The sequence below is a fragment of the Asterias rubens genome, chromosome 8, assembly GCF_902459465.1.
Source record: "Asterias rubens chromosome 8, eAstRub1.3, whole genome shotgun sequence".
Classification (NCBI taxonomy): Eukaryota; Metazoa; Echinodermata; class Asteroidea; order Forcipulatida; family Asteriidae; genus Asterias; species Asterias rubens.
In genome coordinates, this window is record NC_047069.1 from 2,402,663 (window position 1) to 2,418,950 (window position 16,288).

Here is a 16,288-nt window from a genome sequence, read left to right on the forward strand (position 1 = left end):
GATACAATTGCCCGAGTTTTTCTTACCAGAAATAAAAAGACAAATTTTGGCCCTGATCAAAACCGAAAGGAAAATATTCTGAGACCCCTGAAAAAATGAAATTTTGAGGGCAAAAAATATGGTAAAAATGTTGATTTTGCAAGTTCAAAAAAACATATTCTAATGCACGTTCTAAAAATAGCACGAAGGTAAAATTTATAGCAATATTTTTTGTCTCAAGTAAAGCCAAGGATAATACTTTGTAGTGAGGTAAAAGGTTTTATGAAATATTTTTGTTTTTTGGTGGGGTGGAGTTGTAAATATTAACTTTAAAAAAAAGTTTTTCAGACCCCCATATCGGTCTAAAGTGGCCTAAACACAAATGAACTGTTACCATGGCAACGTGTTATATTATGATTTGAAATGTAAATGCTGTTTATTTGGACCCCAAGTCCCTACCATCCACAAAGTATAAGAAAAATATTCCTTTTTTTTTACCATGGACACGTATGTCGATATTATGTGAAAAGACCCTTAAAAAGGCATTTTTCACGTTTTTTTGGAAAAAAGTCTAGTTTTGAGGCAGTACTGTCACAACAGGATACAATTGCCCAAATTTTTGACACCAGATATGGAAAGACCAGTGTTGGCCCTAATCACAGCCGAAAGGAAAATTTTCTGAGACCCCTGGCAAGTTGACATTTTGGGGTCCAAAAATAGGGTAAAAATGTCAATTTTGCAAGTTCTAAAAACATACTGTAATGTATGATGCAAAAATAGCACAAGGGTGATATTTAAAGCAATAATTTTTTTTGGCAAGGAAGGCCAAGGATGATACTTTGTAGTGATATAAAAGGTTTTTTGAAATAATTTTGCATTTTGGTGGGGTGGAGTTGTAAATATGAGCTAAAAACCAGTTTTTCAGACCCCAAAAACGGCCTAAAATGGCCAAAAAACAAAATGAGCCGTAACCATGGCAGCGGGCTATATATAGAATTGAAAATGCAATTTTGTTTACTTGCACCCCAAGGCCCTTCCACCCACAAAGTATAAAAAAAAAAAAAATTTTGACCGTGAGCAACTATGTCAATTATTTACCTGAACTGACTCTTAAGTCATGGCATGCGTGTAACTCAAGTCATGTCATTCGTATTTATAATTTCCACGAGTACATTTTTAAAATTCTGGTTCTTAAAATGGAGGTTACATTTATATTAAACTGATTATTGATTTTGTATATATGTTTTACATTCTTATTTGCACACTGCCAGACGGATAACTTCATAACTGAATATTGTAAAAAAAAAAAAAAAAACAAAAAAAAAAACAAACAAACAAACAAACAAACAAACAAACAAACAAACAAACAAACAAACAAACAAACAAACAAACAAACAAACAAACAAACAAACAAACAAACAAACAAACAAACAAACAAACAAACAAACAAACAAACAAACAAACAAACAAACAAACAAACAAACAAACAAACAAACAAACAAACAAACAAACAAACATGACACTATATATCAACAAATGAATGAATAAGAGGACTTCTAATTAATAGGATATGTTAATGACATTATTTGTGTTGATCTTGAAAAAAACTTTCAAAAAAGGTTTGTGTGAACTGATTATTTTACTGTACGTACACACACAAGTGTTCATTAAGACACAATTTACCCTAGTCCAAGTAAAGTCCTACCTCAAGCTGTAGATGTGACTTATGCTCACTGCGTACACTTGAACCTCTTTGATGAATCAGATGTGGAAGATTGCCGGCAACAGTAATGGATTCTGTACGATAAACAACGTTCAGGTTTACATAACAAAAACAGTGCACCTCCTTCACCAACCTACAAAATTTTGTACTTCCGCAACTGGGCCATGGTTGGGCTTAAACCACACGGCCTTGCGGCCGGTATGCGTTGTAGCATGGACATTTCTACCTCCATGGGAACTGGGAAAACCCCACATACCCTAACCACACATTGTGTTCGACATGGTTCGATGGTACAAAGGTTCGTATTGCAATTATAGGTGCACCTATTTCAACCATTGCGATAGTGTGTGCTACATCATGATGTGTTCCTCACATGGCAATGGTTGATGTGTTTGTGCATAGGGCTTCGTGTGAACTAAGTCTGGGGTGCGTTCCACTCGCGCAAACGTTGCCAACAGTTGCGCACGTTCGCCAACAATTTCAAGTGGAACGAGTTGTTCGCTGCCACCGTGTGCGAACGTTGCCAACTTTAGGCGAACATACTTCGGAGGTGTTGGCGAGTTGGACAAGCATACGGTATTATTTTTTTGTCACAAACATAATTACATTGTATTTTCGGTGGATGATAATGCAGATTTGGAATAACAAATTTAATTAGTTGATGTAATGATGTCAAAAAGAGGACTATTGCAGCAAAAACAAAGTTTAAAAAAAACTACGTATGGTGCGCGCCATCTTCATTTCAGGGCGCCGCCATGTTGACATCGCGTATACGCACCAATCGTTCAAAAGACAAAAAAACGTTTGCGCGAACAGTTGCGAGTCGTTTGCGCGAGTGGAACGCACCCCTGGACCACATAGTGTAATCATTGCTCTACACGCATGGTGTATTTTAAGTATTAAAGGCCGAGTCACACTGCAGCGATAACGAAAACGGTAACAACGCAAAGAGAACGCATTCTATTGGTTGAATTGCTCCACTCAGAATACGCCCACGCACTCAACCAATCGAGGGCGTGCATTATTAACACTCTCCAGTCTACCCGCAGGTCACTAAATTTCGTTTCTTTTTACCTGCAAATTATTCATCGTTTTTCGTGCGTGACCTCTGGGTGAGTATATAATTAGTCAAAAGGGCTTCTGGAATTCGGTCATGTTCGGCCTTTTCTGAAAAGTCTCTACCAAAATAATGTACCAGTAAATTAAAACGAAGAGCATATATGTCGTTATGTATGAACAAATCGGTGCAACTCAAATTTCAAAAAGAAAAAAAAATGTACGTAAAAAATTGCTTTAAAAAGAAAGAAAACAAGTCACAAAAACACGGCAAATTTTCCCGTTATGAATGTCAGCAACAGTCCCCAATTAGTATGAAAAACCACACAAACCCCCGCAGATAAAACCCAGCAAATAAGATTATTAACGCATGGGTTGCGGGTAGAGACTGCTCGTGTTCGTTCTCGTTATCGAGGCCTGTGTGACCGGGCCTTAAGAGGCCTTCTATAGGATATTACCTGTGTTGATCCTAAAAAACACAACTTTCGAAAACATTGCCAAACCTTGTTTCTTATAGCTTTTAAACAATTTGTCAGATCAGGATTCATTGGAACTAATTAAGCATGTACTGTTTAGATTTAATGTACACTGGTTTGTGTAAACTGATTCATGTACTGTTACACACATAACGTACATTATGGTCATGTTCATTAAAGCCATTGGACACTTTCGAAACAAAAACAAAATAAAAGTTCACAGATTTATAAATTACTTTCAGGGTTTACAGAAGGTAATGGTGAAAGACTTCTATTGAAAAATTATTCCGTAAAATGCTTTACTTTTTTGTGAAAACATTAAAACAATATCAATTCTCGATGTCAATTCCAGATATCGAGATTTACGGATTTGTTTTAAACACATGTCATGACACGGCCAAACTTGCGGAAATAAGGGTGGGTTTTCCCGTTATATTCTCCCGACTCCGATGACTGATTGAGCCCAAATTTTCACAGGTTTGTTGTGTCATATTTAACCCACAACTGTGACGTCATACTATTGTTAAATCGCTCCATTATTTTGCACGAATGGCGCGATGGGTACAACTATTCACCCATTATGCAAACGGGTGAAACTGTCATAATAAAGTTAAGGAATAAAGTAAAAGACGTCAATGACGCCATAGACCATATTGTTTTGAACACAGGTTAGAGCTACGCATGTTTTACAACATGATCGTACAAACTTTCCACAAGGTAACTAACAGATACATTTATAAATTATTATTCAGATGTGATGTAAAAAAAAAATGTTAGTTAACTACAACAGCCTTTTCAGCAGGTCTTAAAGTCAGATAAATCAACTTCGTTTTAACCAGTACTTTTTAAAATTAATTAAAAATGCTTAATTTGTCATACACAAACATGGTAGTGGTAAACTCCCTCAAAATTAAATCTGCAAAGATACTTCTTCCAATATCATTATAAAATAGCAGGAATTTAACTGAAATTGTTGATCATTAAGTTAGCTTAAATTTGTTAATTTTGTTAAGTTATGTCAGAAATATCTTAAACTACAGGCTTGTCCGGTAGGTCACTTCTTTTATCTTAACCATTGGGTTTTTTGTAGACCGAGCAAGTCGGCTACAACATCATCCGTGTCATAGTCACTTTCTATCACTTCACTAAATTTACCTTGGGAAAAAAAAAATTCCGCTGCCACTTTAGCTCCCAATCCATAACGCCACTGCCTATGGAACGAGCGTATTTCCTTGGTCTTCGTCCATGTGGTGTTCACTGGTGAAAAGGCTTTGGCCCTACGCAACACATACAAACAATTGCCTTTAACAATTTTAACAATATCGCGCCATTCGTGCAAAATAATGGAGCGATTTTAACAACAGCATGACGTCACAGGTGTGGGTTAAGTCGCATAATGCCCTCGGCCGGTGAACGCGCCATTCGTGGGTACGAATGACCCTCGGGCTTCGCACTCGGGCCACTCGTACCCACGAATGGCGTGCACCTGGGGCATTATCCTATACATAAGTTGTGATACACGAAGTGTGGGCCTTTGGACAACACTGTTTACCGAAAGTGTCCAATGGTTTTAAGATACCATAGCCAAGTGCAAGTAAGTCCTACCTCAAGCTGTAGATGTGACTGATGCTGTAGATGTGACTAATGCTCACTGCGTACACTTGAACCTCTCTGATGAATGGGAAGTGGAAGATTGTCGGAAACAGTAATGGATTCTGTGCGATAAACAACGTAAAAGTTTACATTACAAAAACAGTGCACCTCCTTCGCCAACCTACAAAATGTTGCTTTTCCGCATGGTTTGGGCTTAAATCACACGGCCATGAGGTATGCGTTATAGTAGTAGTTCCTCACAACTGAGAAAACCCCACATACCCTAACCACACATCGTGTTCGTCATGGGTCGATGGTACAAAGGTTCATATTGCATTAAATGTGCACCTCTTTCAACCATTGCGATAGTGTGTGCTACATATGTAGTTTTCCTCACATCAATGGCTGATGTGTTTGTTCAAAGGGCAAGGAACAGCTATATAAAGTTCGTGGAACTTGATGTGATAAAAAAGAATGATTGAATGAATGAAGACTTTTATAGGGGATGTCATATGTTAGTGTTTCCTAAAAAAAGACATGAGCTTCTAAAACATCGCTCGTTTTTGTCTCACTGCAACTTGTCAGATCGAGTTTCAATACAAGAGCGTGTACATGCAATACAACACACTGGTTTGTGAGAAATGAATCATGTACATTCATCGTAGGATCATATTATGTTATCGACCCTCAAAATGTTCTCGAACTCCAAATTTGATTCCCGTTTACCGCAAGACTGTGCAAGCTCCACCGGTGACAGAAGCTCTGCTGTTTACTCACGGTCTGTATTTTTATCAGGCTTAATCATGCCAATAATAAAGTTTCCTGTGGTAGGTTTTGCTCAAATATTTATAAAATGATTATATTTTGGTACATATCACTAATGCATTATTATGCCCACAATCAAATGCGTCAAAGAAACATCATCCAACCTCGAAAGTTCAAAACAAAATTATCATCTTGGGATTCTAAGGCGTGCCAATATGGGGGGAAATTAAAGTATTTTAAGTGAAAAAATTTTTTTGTATTTTTTATTAACTGCAGATTGTAATAACTTCTGTCAAACGTAGCAAATAATATGTCTACATTAAAGAGAAAACATAACCGATTCGTTTCTTATCTCCTGAAACCCAAAAATGCTGGTCTGAAATAGGGGAACACCGATTGTAATGAAGTGTTTGTGCTGGGGTGAAGGGGGATGGGGTGTTTTACTGTCGTGCCTTGTAATATCTCTGGATTATAATCTAGTAGCCATATGTCTTAGGACAAAAATGTAATTAAATTTGTTTAATATTAATTGAATGAGATTGTTGATTAATTATGCACGCCATACTAGCTTCTGTTATTTAATAAAATGCCAACAATGAAAGCTTTGAAAACATATGACGCCGCTCCAATGTCGTGTATGCATTAACACTGTAAATGGCGGACTATCTCTCGCAACGTAAAACCAAAGCTTTTAAGATTTCAACACACGATGTAGTGCAAGTGTCATTGTAAAAAGGTTGGATGGATGACTTAAACAAATCATTTGTTTTTTATTTTGAACAGTTTTCCTGTTACTGAAAACCCATGACACCAGGATACACACATAGCCAACGTGTCAGTTATTACACGTCTTAGATGGTCATGTTCATTAGGACAACATAGACCCTCAGTGCAAGTAAAGTCCTACCTCAAGCTGTAGATGTGACTAATGCTCACTGCGTACACTTGAACCTCTTTGATGAATCGTAAGTGGTAATGGCCGGCAACAGTGATGTATTATGGTCGTTAACCAACGTTCAAAACGTAAAAGCAGTGCACCCCTTCGCCAACTCGACACCGATGTGAATGTATACAGTACAAGTATTGATCTAATCGGCATCCCGTGCGCAATGCAATGGTATCAATTTCTCACAACTGGAAAACCCCACACGTTGCACTGCATTCTACGGAGGCCTGTTGCAACCATTGCGATAGTGTGTGCTGAGTTAGTCATTTCAATGAAATTCCGTACTGTGTTTGTGGAACGTGTATTATGATGTTTGCAGTCTGAAATACTGACCCCAAATATTGAATACTTTGGTTGGTTATAATAACTGAATATAACTGGTTAATTATTTGGCTAAGAGTTCATCAGCAGGTTCCAAAAGGAACATGACACAACTAATCAAAATTCTACCTTCCCGATCCCGCTAATTGGGGCAGTTACCTTTCAGTTTTCGTTTTTCTTTCATCACCCCTCCCCGCAAATTCCACTCAGGTAGAACATATAAATGTATTTGAAACACTTACTAATTGTTGAATGAGTTTGAAGATTGTTGATCTGGTATAAAGACTCATTGAAAAGCTTCTCAATGTTCACCAAAGCAGAAACTTCACTCCGAGTGCTTGATGTGATTTTGTGGGGGTAATTTATTTCTTGGGAGTGGAAGGGGCGGGGCATTCTGAAGGGATAGACGGAGATCAAACAAATCCCGTATTTGTACAATACTTTATACAATATCAATTAAGATCGCAGTACAATTGCACAGCACAAAGGACTGGTCTCAATTAAAGCAAATGATACAACAACTACATGGAAGTATTTGAGTCAATTGTTGTAAAGTTCAATTATATTTAGATTTTTGTTTTAATACATTCTATTGAAAAACGGAAGACTGGAAAAGTTACTCCAAAAAACTAACAAGAAACATAATTATAGTGAACAGAAAACAAAGTGCTCAGGAAAAATGATGGAAATGGTAAACAATATCTATCTTTTAAAAACTATTTTCCTGTTATAAACCGCATTTTAAATTGTGCTTTTACTGCTGCTGTGCACTTGGTATATATAGAACACCGTACCTTCAGACATCATAACGCCATGAACTGTGTGCATTGAACATAACCTTCCAATATCGTGTTTGTTGTTATGCAAATAAATCAAGTAGTGTAAACCACTTGACTTATGATAATACAAGCACAATCCAGTTTGGTTTGCTTTTTACGCTACATGTTCTCGGCAAACCAATATTCTGAAAGTGGCGTCCATGCATGCCATTGAGATTATAGGCATACAAGTTGTTTGTTGCGTGCGGTATTTTATTCATATTTTGACGAGTTATATGTCAACTGTAAAAGAACAGTTCTTTGAAAACAGAAGATCCGTGTTGCTGTTGCTTACAACATGCTTAACAAAGAAGGAACAAACGACCAGAAAAAAAAAATTATTATGAAATTAGATGGAGTATGCGAGCGCGTAGCCATTGCGGCGTGGGTTCCGGGGCACGCTTAAAGGCCCCAAATGACATCAACATTGGTGGGGGATTGTCCCCCCCCCCTCCCCCTAGTTCCACTGACTATACATCAGACTCACGTCTCTCAAATGAAGGTGAACATTAAAATACATGTACAACAAATCACCGACTATATTTTATTTTGGTGGGTTCGGGACAAGTGTGGCGCTGACTGTCAGAAAGCCAAACTCGAGGGTTCTCTAGAAATGTATAGTTTGGGTCCATGGGATGAATCTGGAAGTAACGAGGGGCCGGGGAAAGAGGACACCCTGAAGACTTCACTGAGAGATCGAGGGCCCAGGGTGTTTGAGATAGAACGAAACAGTAGCAGCCGGAAAGAACCGTCACCCACAGCTGACCAAACCATACGTCGAAGGTATAAAAGCTAGAGAAGACAGTTGTTTTATCTGCAGTTAGCCTTGGCTGTCCAGAATCCGACAATCAATTTGTGTGGCCATCCTAAAGCATCTTCAGCTCATATTCTGGAGTAAGCCTATGTGGGCATACTATACTAAAGTTGAATCACGCTCTTAAAATGTATGTTATCATACTCATAATTTAAATTACGGGCAATTTGACTCCCCACACATGGCTAGCGTGTAAGACAGTAGCTGCATGTGACGTCATCATGCAGTACAAGGGGTCAATATACCTTTTCGTAAATACTGGGGCGCGCGCGTAAATCTTGCATTGTAGTCTAGCTGGTGATCAAATATGATCCATATATAGACCTTTCTTTTGACACGTCACGAGTCACGTGACAAAACAACTCCGCCATCTTGGTTGGCAAAAGTTTGTTTACTTGTGTGTAAATGTATACAGATTCGAACTTTACAGTCGAATAATCATGGTTCTTAGCCGCTGTTGCTGCAAAAATTGGTTCGGATCAAAAGAAGGGTTAAAGTTCTTTCGCTTCCCTGAAGTTGACAAGTTTCAGGATTAAAATAAAGCGTGGATAGATGCCGAAACACGTCCGCCAGCGCAACAGGCATAGAATAGATTGGCAACCTTCACGACATGATCATGATGATGACCGGATATGCATGGGGGATGCATGCATGCATGGTGTGACCACTTTGTGTCTGGAAAATCATTCATTATTTCCGTGTTATTGTTAGCAAGTACAGACTCTAGTCTATGTTGTTAGTTAGCGTTTTCCTCGATGGTTGGATTATTCATATTGGAAACAATGTCACATAGAACTGCCAGTTTTCTCATAATAATAAATTTGAGACATCACACATTTTCTTCCTGTTCCATCTACCTCCCAAAAATGGTTTAGAGAATTATATAGAGAATAGTGCATTTTTTCTTTCATTTTCACACACAGTCCCACAACACGTGTATCACACATTTTCATTTATCCACATTTTGCTCGCAAAATATAAAGAAGGGTTAACGTCACTTGCCAATGAACCGATAATTTTAAAAGTCAGAATGGAAGGGGCCTACTTTATTTAACGTTTAGTTTTTACATGTTCAAAATTTTGTTCAGGTAATTAATTAAGGAAGGAATTAGGCTAGTTTAGTTATCGGTTGGTTCTACACCTGGTGGAAACAATGAACAAAGGGTCTAAATTCCTTAGGTTATTATTCCTACACTTTCATTATAATAATTAATGTATAGGTATGTATGGAATAAGACTTTTTTTCTGTATACTACTTTGAGGCTTTACTACAGAGGTTATCACAACCTTTTATTTTGTTTTCTTCTTTAATTTGTTATATACAGCAATGTAGTAATACCAGGAACAATAACACAAGAGCCCTCTAAGGAGAAACTAGACAGGAAAGCTTCATCACCACCACCAGCCTGTTAAAGATACATTGTAATAACCCGAACCCATGTCCGCCTTGTGACCAGGAGAACGGAGACCAGACAACTCGTCCGCCGGACAACTCGTCCGTTCGACCAACTCGATGGTTCAGACAACTCAACGGTTCGGACAACTCGACGGATGATTTATTCAACCATCGGACAACTCGACTTGGGGTCAAGACAAGTCGACGGATGGCCTAGTCGGGAGAAGGAGGCTTACGATGAGATCGAGTGCTTCTTAAATATTTAGTTTGTGGATAAAAAACATGTCGTCTTGCTTGAATCCATTGATCACATGGCCTAACAGACACACAACAAGAAGATATCTTCCAAAAGCTTTCAAGAAATAAATTAAATTGAGGAAAGCTACAGAAATAATCAACTGTTTTGAATTGTTTACACAACACACATCAGATCTCAAACTTCGAGCACAAACAGACAGCTACTCTACATCACAACACTTGTTAAATAGAATTATGTGGGTAAAGAGGAAACAAGGTTTAAATAGACTAGCTCTGGTGCTTCTGTTCAGCAGTGTGGGTTCGAATCATTGTCGTTCGAATCACTTGTTTCCCTGAGCAAGACACTTAACTTTAATTGCTTCTCTCCACCCAGGGTAAATCGATACCTGTGATGGCAGAGATGGTTCTTGTGATTGATGTAGCCGAGTAGCACATACAATTGTTTGTTATTGTTTCACATGCTGTATACTTCTCATGGAGCTGAGATGGTTTGAGAACTGAATTAATGCACAGTGATGACCAGGGGAATTATGTTGGAAGTGCTTTGAGATGCCCTATGGGTGTGAAAAGCACTCCATAAAAACTGGTTATTACTATTATGGGTTGATGCAGGTTTAATTTTGACATTCAGCTGCATTTACAACACAATAAATCAAATATTTGTGGATTTCAATTTGTTTCTATGATGTCTAAAAAGGCCCTACAGTAATTGATCATGCATGCACATTCACAAACCAAACCAAATCAGGATACAAACACGGTTGTATTCGTTTTAAATTATTTATTCATATTATCCAAACTTATTTATTATAAATTATTTAGATGTAAAATATAATTTGTTAAAATTATACATATTTAGACTTCAAGATTAAAGGTGGAATAAATTATCTTTGTTAAAAAATATGTGCAAGTAATACACTAATAAATTGTTTTTAAAGATCATTGCCATAGTTGGTCAAAATTTAAGGTCACAAAATTAAAGGGGCTATCTCATCTGTCCTGCGGCTGTGCATGGAAATATTAACTGATGAACCCACCACATGATAACCTACATCCCAGGCATGGACATGCCCTTCCAGGATGTAGATGCGAGGGTGCCCAGGGTGTAGGTCACCGAGTGGTGGGTTCATCATTAGTTTATAGTTCCATGCACAACTGCAGGACAGGCGAGATAGCCCCTTTTAATGTGGTACATTGCTATTGGTAGGGGTAGGAAAAGTTATCAACTTTCATATGATACATTGATCATTGAATGGTTCTTCGCCATCAAAATTTAATACGAAATTGCTTGTTACCAAGTTAGTTTTATACTAACAATTAGTTTGAGTAACTACCAACTGTGTCCAGTGCCTTTAACCTCTCTGAGGAACAAATGTATTTAAAACATATTAAAAAACTGTACATTTATTTGAACTGTTTCAAAAAATGAAATTAATATTTTTGTGCACACAGCTTGATCTCATTGTTGGACCTTCTTTATTGTTGTTCCCGCCTAATTTTCATGTTATTTTCATTTTCTGAAGGTGACTGTTTCCTTATCATCTTCTTTTGGAACGAGAGAAAATATACAAGCGTCTGGGTTAATTTGTCGAAGTGTGTACAGATCAAGACTTTCTAGAGTGGCTTTTAAAGTGACATCCACGTTAGATTTTACTGACCTGATCTGTCCACACCTGTCATAACGTGGTTTAAAGGGTCTATGTACTCTTTTCTAACATAAAACACAATGTCCACAAATTTACATTACACTTCCACAGTTTGAAGATAATGATAGTAGAAAGCCTCCCTTAAAATATTACTTACTGAGGTGCTGTAGTTTTTGAGAAATGAGTAGAACAATGTCACAAAAATAATTTTGAAAAAGTTCTCTAATCCTAACAAAATGAAGATCTTTGACAGTACATGGTTCGAGCCCTGTTCCTTTGAGAAAATCTTGGTTCCATATGGATGCTTTCTCGGTGCAGGCCTGGGTCGTATACTCCAGCCGATTTGCTGCCTCCAACTTGAACAGTATTGCCGCAATATAGACTACACGCTTCTCCAAGGCTGATTAAAAAGCTAAAAGAAAAAGCAGGGCTTGTTATTAATTTGGTAGCCTATAGGTTACGTGCCCAAATCTACATCTATTGACAACTCTCAACCTAGGAAACAAGACCGCCCCGAAAAATGTACCTTCAACAAAGGCGCCCCATGGCAAGCTTCGCCCCTAGCATTGTCGACCCCCGGCAAAGTCGCCCCCTGGCTTGGATTAACTGTAAATTATTTCTCAAGTCGCCATGGTCACTGAAGCAAACTTAAAGTGTTTGTTTTTTTATAATGAAAACTCGGAAAGATCATGACTGGGAAGTGGTGTGAGTCAAATGGCTTAATACTAAAGGGTTCATGGATGAAAAGCGGTATTTTGCTTACACACATTATTTTCATTCATAGATGAAATTGAAAATAAATAATTGTGAATAGGCAGCAGGCGTTGGGAGATGATCTGTTTATATATTATTTATTGGGGTGACCTTGCCCGAGGATGACATTTTCGTGGGCAAGTAAGCTAGATTACCATCATCCGGATTACTCCTAGAACTATTTCGGTTTCATCTGCTATCGTCTCCAGTAACGGGAGACGATAGCAGACGAAACCGCAATAGTTCTAGGAGTACATCCGGATATGGAGTGATTGTCCACAGTATGTATAGTTTGGCCGGTGGGGCGAGTTTGCTTGAGGAAACTTTTTAATTTGTATTTTTATTTTTATGAATGACAGCATTGAAATAAATGTTACTGAATTGAATTACCAAAATATGTGATTGTGAACTGAACAAATTACCCTTCCCCTGATCTACATTTGGACCGCTATCAATTTGCAATTCAACTGCAATTATATTTCATAATAAAAACCGCAATGGCTCTCGAATATAACAAAAATAACAACGTACTAAGTAACTACTCAACTAGGCTAGAGCAACACTAACAGTAACAGTGGTCCGGTATAAATACGTGTAGGTCCCTACGTATTTTTCACGCTGTTCCCCAAAATAACAGAGATAGGCCCTATGCCTAGTTTGAAATTAAAAACAATTTAAATGAAAATACAAATTTAAAATGCCCGCTTGCCTAAGTTAAAAGTTTAATAAAGAACGTCAACAAGGTCAACGTGCTAGAGGCTTACCTGCCATGCATACACACAGTTGCGCAGAACCACATATCCAGTTGTTTTAATCACAACCCAAGCACTCACAACTGTCATCGCTGACTACATACTGAATCTGAAATTCTTCACGAAATTACTGTACGATTCTCTATAGCGACTTGTTAAGTTGTAAGCCCAAAGTCTCCATGTACTGTCAGGCGACATTTTATAAAGTAACTTGCCAACCAGAAACTGCGCATGCGCTGGTTTCGCCCCAATGTTTGTAAACAAAAGAAAGGTCTATATCTCACAATGCACCTCATTCATCAGTCTGCGCTTGCGCAATGCACCTCATTCATCAGTCTGCGATTGCGCAATGGTATTTGCGAAAAAGTCTATGGGCGGAGTTATCCTTTTGCCGCCAATAAGTACGTCTCAAAGTTAGTTCGCTAAAAGGAACCATTTATTGATGCAGGATTTTATTTAAAAAGACCGGAGAGTGGGTGGTGGGTCCTGTGGCTATTTTGTAGTTAGTGTGAAATAGCAAAGCTTGATTGAAATAGTGATCCCGAGCTGTCCCGAGGGGTGGGCGGGGCTGGTGGTGTCTCGTGACACTGGTGGGAGGAGTTACGAAGTTATGATGTCCAACCAATGTTGTTGTTTTTGTTTAGGGTGGTTCTGACCTATTGGGATTAGAGGTCACGTATAGTGAAGCAGTTGATCGTTTTGATGAAGATTTGGGATTAAGCGTGTGAGTGTCTTTGGTTTCCCCGGAAATGGTTTCATTATTGTTGACACTTCATCGAATTAAACCTTTGTGTTTTACAAATAATATGGTGAAGTCCCTTCTCCTATTACTTTTGTCATAGCCCCTATAGTCTAGATATATGCATTGAACTCATACATGGTTCGGCGCACTGTGTGTAGGAAAACAAACATGTTGATTATTTTGGCCCTAGTAATGAAAACCACGATAAACCTTTTTTCGTAGAGAGTTAATTTGATGGTTTATTCTTAAAAACTGAAGCCAAATTTGAATAAAGCTTTAGGGAATAAAACAGTTGCCGTTGAATCTTACAATTGTTTTCAATCTACAAATATAAATATAAACCACAAGGGAACTAACTGGTTACATTTTGAAATGATGTTTGGGGTGGAACAAAGAATTGACTAGAGTGGGATTTGAACCAACGACCTCCGGATTAACGTGCCGGCGCTCTACCAACTGAGCTATCTAGCCCTATATTGGCGGTGTCCCTATTAAAATGTGTCAATATCTTTGTTCGGGGTGCCAGTCAGAAGCCATACAACCGTTAACTGCCGTGTAGCCAGGGACCACACCCAATTTACGATACAACCTGGGAAGCGGCAGCCAGGGGATCACCTTAAGGGGATGCGACTTTTTGTTTCAAATATCAATATAAACCACAAGGGAAACTGACTGGGTAAATTTTGAAATGATTTTTGGGGTTGAACAAAGAATTGACAATTCTTTGTTCAACCCCTAAAACCGATTTACAAATAACAACATTTTACGCTTGATGATTTGACGTTTAGATTAAAAGAGAAATACCATACTCTATTTACTTCCCAAAACAGAGTAAACAGCCATTAATTTCAGTATTATTGTTTTAAAATCAACCAAAGATTTTAAATAAAATTCTCTTCATCACCGATTGAGTGATTTAGATTGAATAGTAAGTCAAAAAAAAAGGCGCAAAGAAAAAGCAACTTACAAGCTCTTGATATTAGAATAGAGTTACCATGCAGAGTCATGCAAGTTTTCCGTTTATTACAAAAGAATAGCTGATAATAGATAGCATTATGTTATATTATTCTACCCAACATTATTTACTGTATTCTGGGAGAGTTGCGACAATTTGCGATTAGAAGCCATTTTGTTCCTAAGAAACGTATGGGCGAACACGGGGTGCCAGACTTGTCTGCGCAGCCATTGGGTTGTGCCGCACTTGGAGACAACATGGCGTCCAGCAACCACGTGACCAAAGAAAACTGGTCCCTCCATGTCGCAACTCTCTCAATACACAGCTCTGGCCTATGTATCCAAACATTTAGCAAAGTATCGATATTTCGAAGACGGATATCAGCAGTTAAATCAATTGTTCTGTATTCACTTATCAAGTAAAGAATGTTTTATTATTATTAAACATGGCGTGATTATAATAATAATAATTACTTATGATTTTATTTAAAAGATGTAAATGATTCAAAGTAAGTTAATAGTTGGCGGATAGCAACCATATTAAGATAATTTTGATTAATTATTTTCTCTTTTCTCACAGAACTCTTTTCAGAAATGTGATACAAACTTGACGCTCTGCCAATATTTGGATCTAGGATCCGTACAACCTTGTTAGTATCTAGTATCAATGTTTCGGTTTGCTGTCAACAATCTACAAGTGATTTATCAGAATTATTGGTTACGGTTCTGACTGGAGCCGTTGTCTTCTCATAGTACGGTATTTACATGTTACATGAGAGCTGCTAATCATTAACCACTACGCATAGCTCTACATTCTTCTCATAGTACGGTATTTACACGTTACATGAGAGCTGCTAATCATTAACCACTACGCATAGCTCTACACTCTTCTCATAGTACGGTATTTACATGTTACATGAGAGCTGCTAATCATTAACCACTGCACATAGCTCTACATTCTTCTCATAGTACGGTATTTACATGTTACATGAGAGCTGCTAATCATTAACCACTACGCATAGCTCTACATTCTTCTCATAGTACGGTATTTACATGTTACATGAGAGCTGCTAATCGTTAACCACTACGCATAGCTCTACATTCTTCTCATAGTACGGTATTTACATGTTACATGAGAGCTGCTAATCATTAACCACTACGCATAGCTCTATATTCTTCTCATAGTACGGTATTTACATGTTACATGAGAGCTGCTAATCATAAACCACTACGCATAGCTCTACATTTTTCTCATAGTACGGTATTTACATGTTACATGAGAGCTGCTAATCATTA

General features: G+C 37.9%; 1 protein-coding gene across 6 annotated transcripts in view; it reads right to left on the minus strand.

Moving 5' to 3' along the window:
• Window positions 1-6,653, minus strand: part of LOC117293633 (E3 ubiquitin-protein ligase TRIM71-like) — a 29,694-nt gene extending 23,041 nt beyond the window's left edge. For 3 of the 6 annotated variants that reach the window (XM_033776008.1, XM_033776006.1, XM_033776007.1), the window contains exons 1-3: window positions 6,500-6,653; window positions 4,840-4,949; window positions 1,685-1,776 (exon numbers count right to left, since the gene is read on the minus strand). The gene's annotated coding sequence lies outside the window, so the exon portion shown is untranslated. Of the gene's footprint in view, window positions 1-1,684; window positions 1,777-4,389; window positions 4,408-4,839; window positions 4,950-6,499 lie in introns of those variants that run through there. The other 3 variants (XM_033776009.1, XM_033776010.1, XM_033776011.1) reach the window with 3 other exon arrangements.
• Between the last annotated feature and the right edge of the window lie 9,635 nt (window positions 6,654-16,288).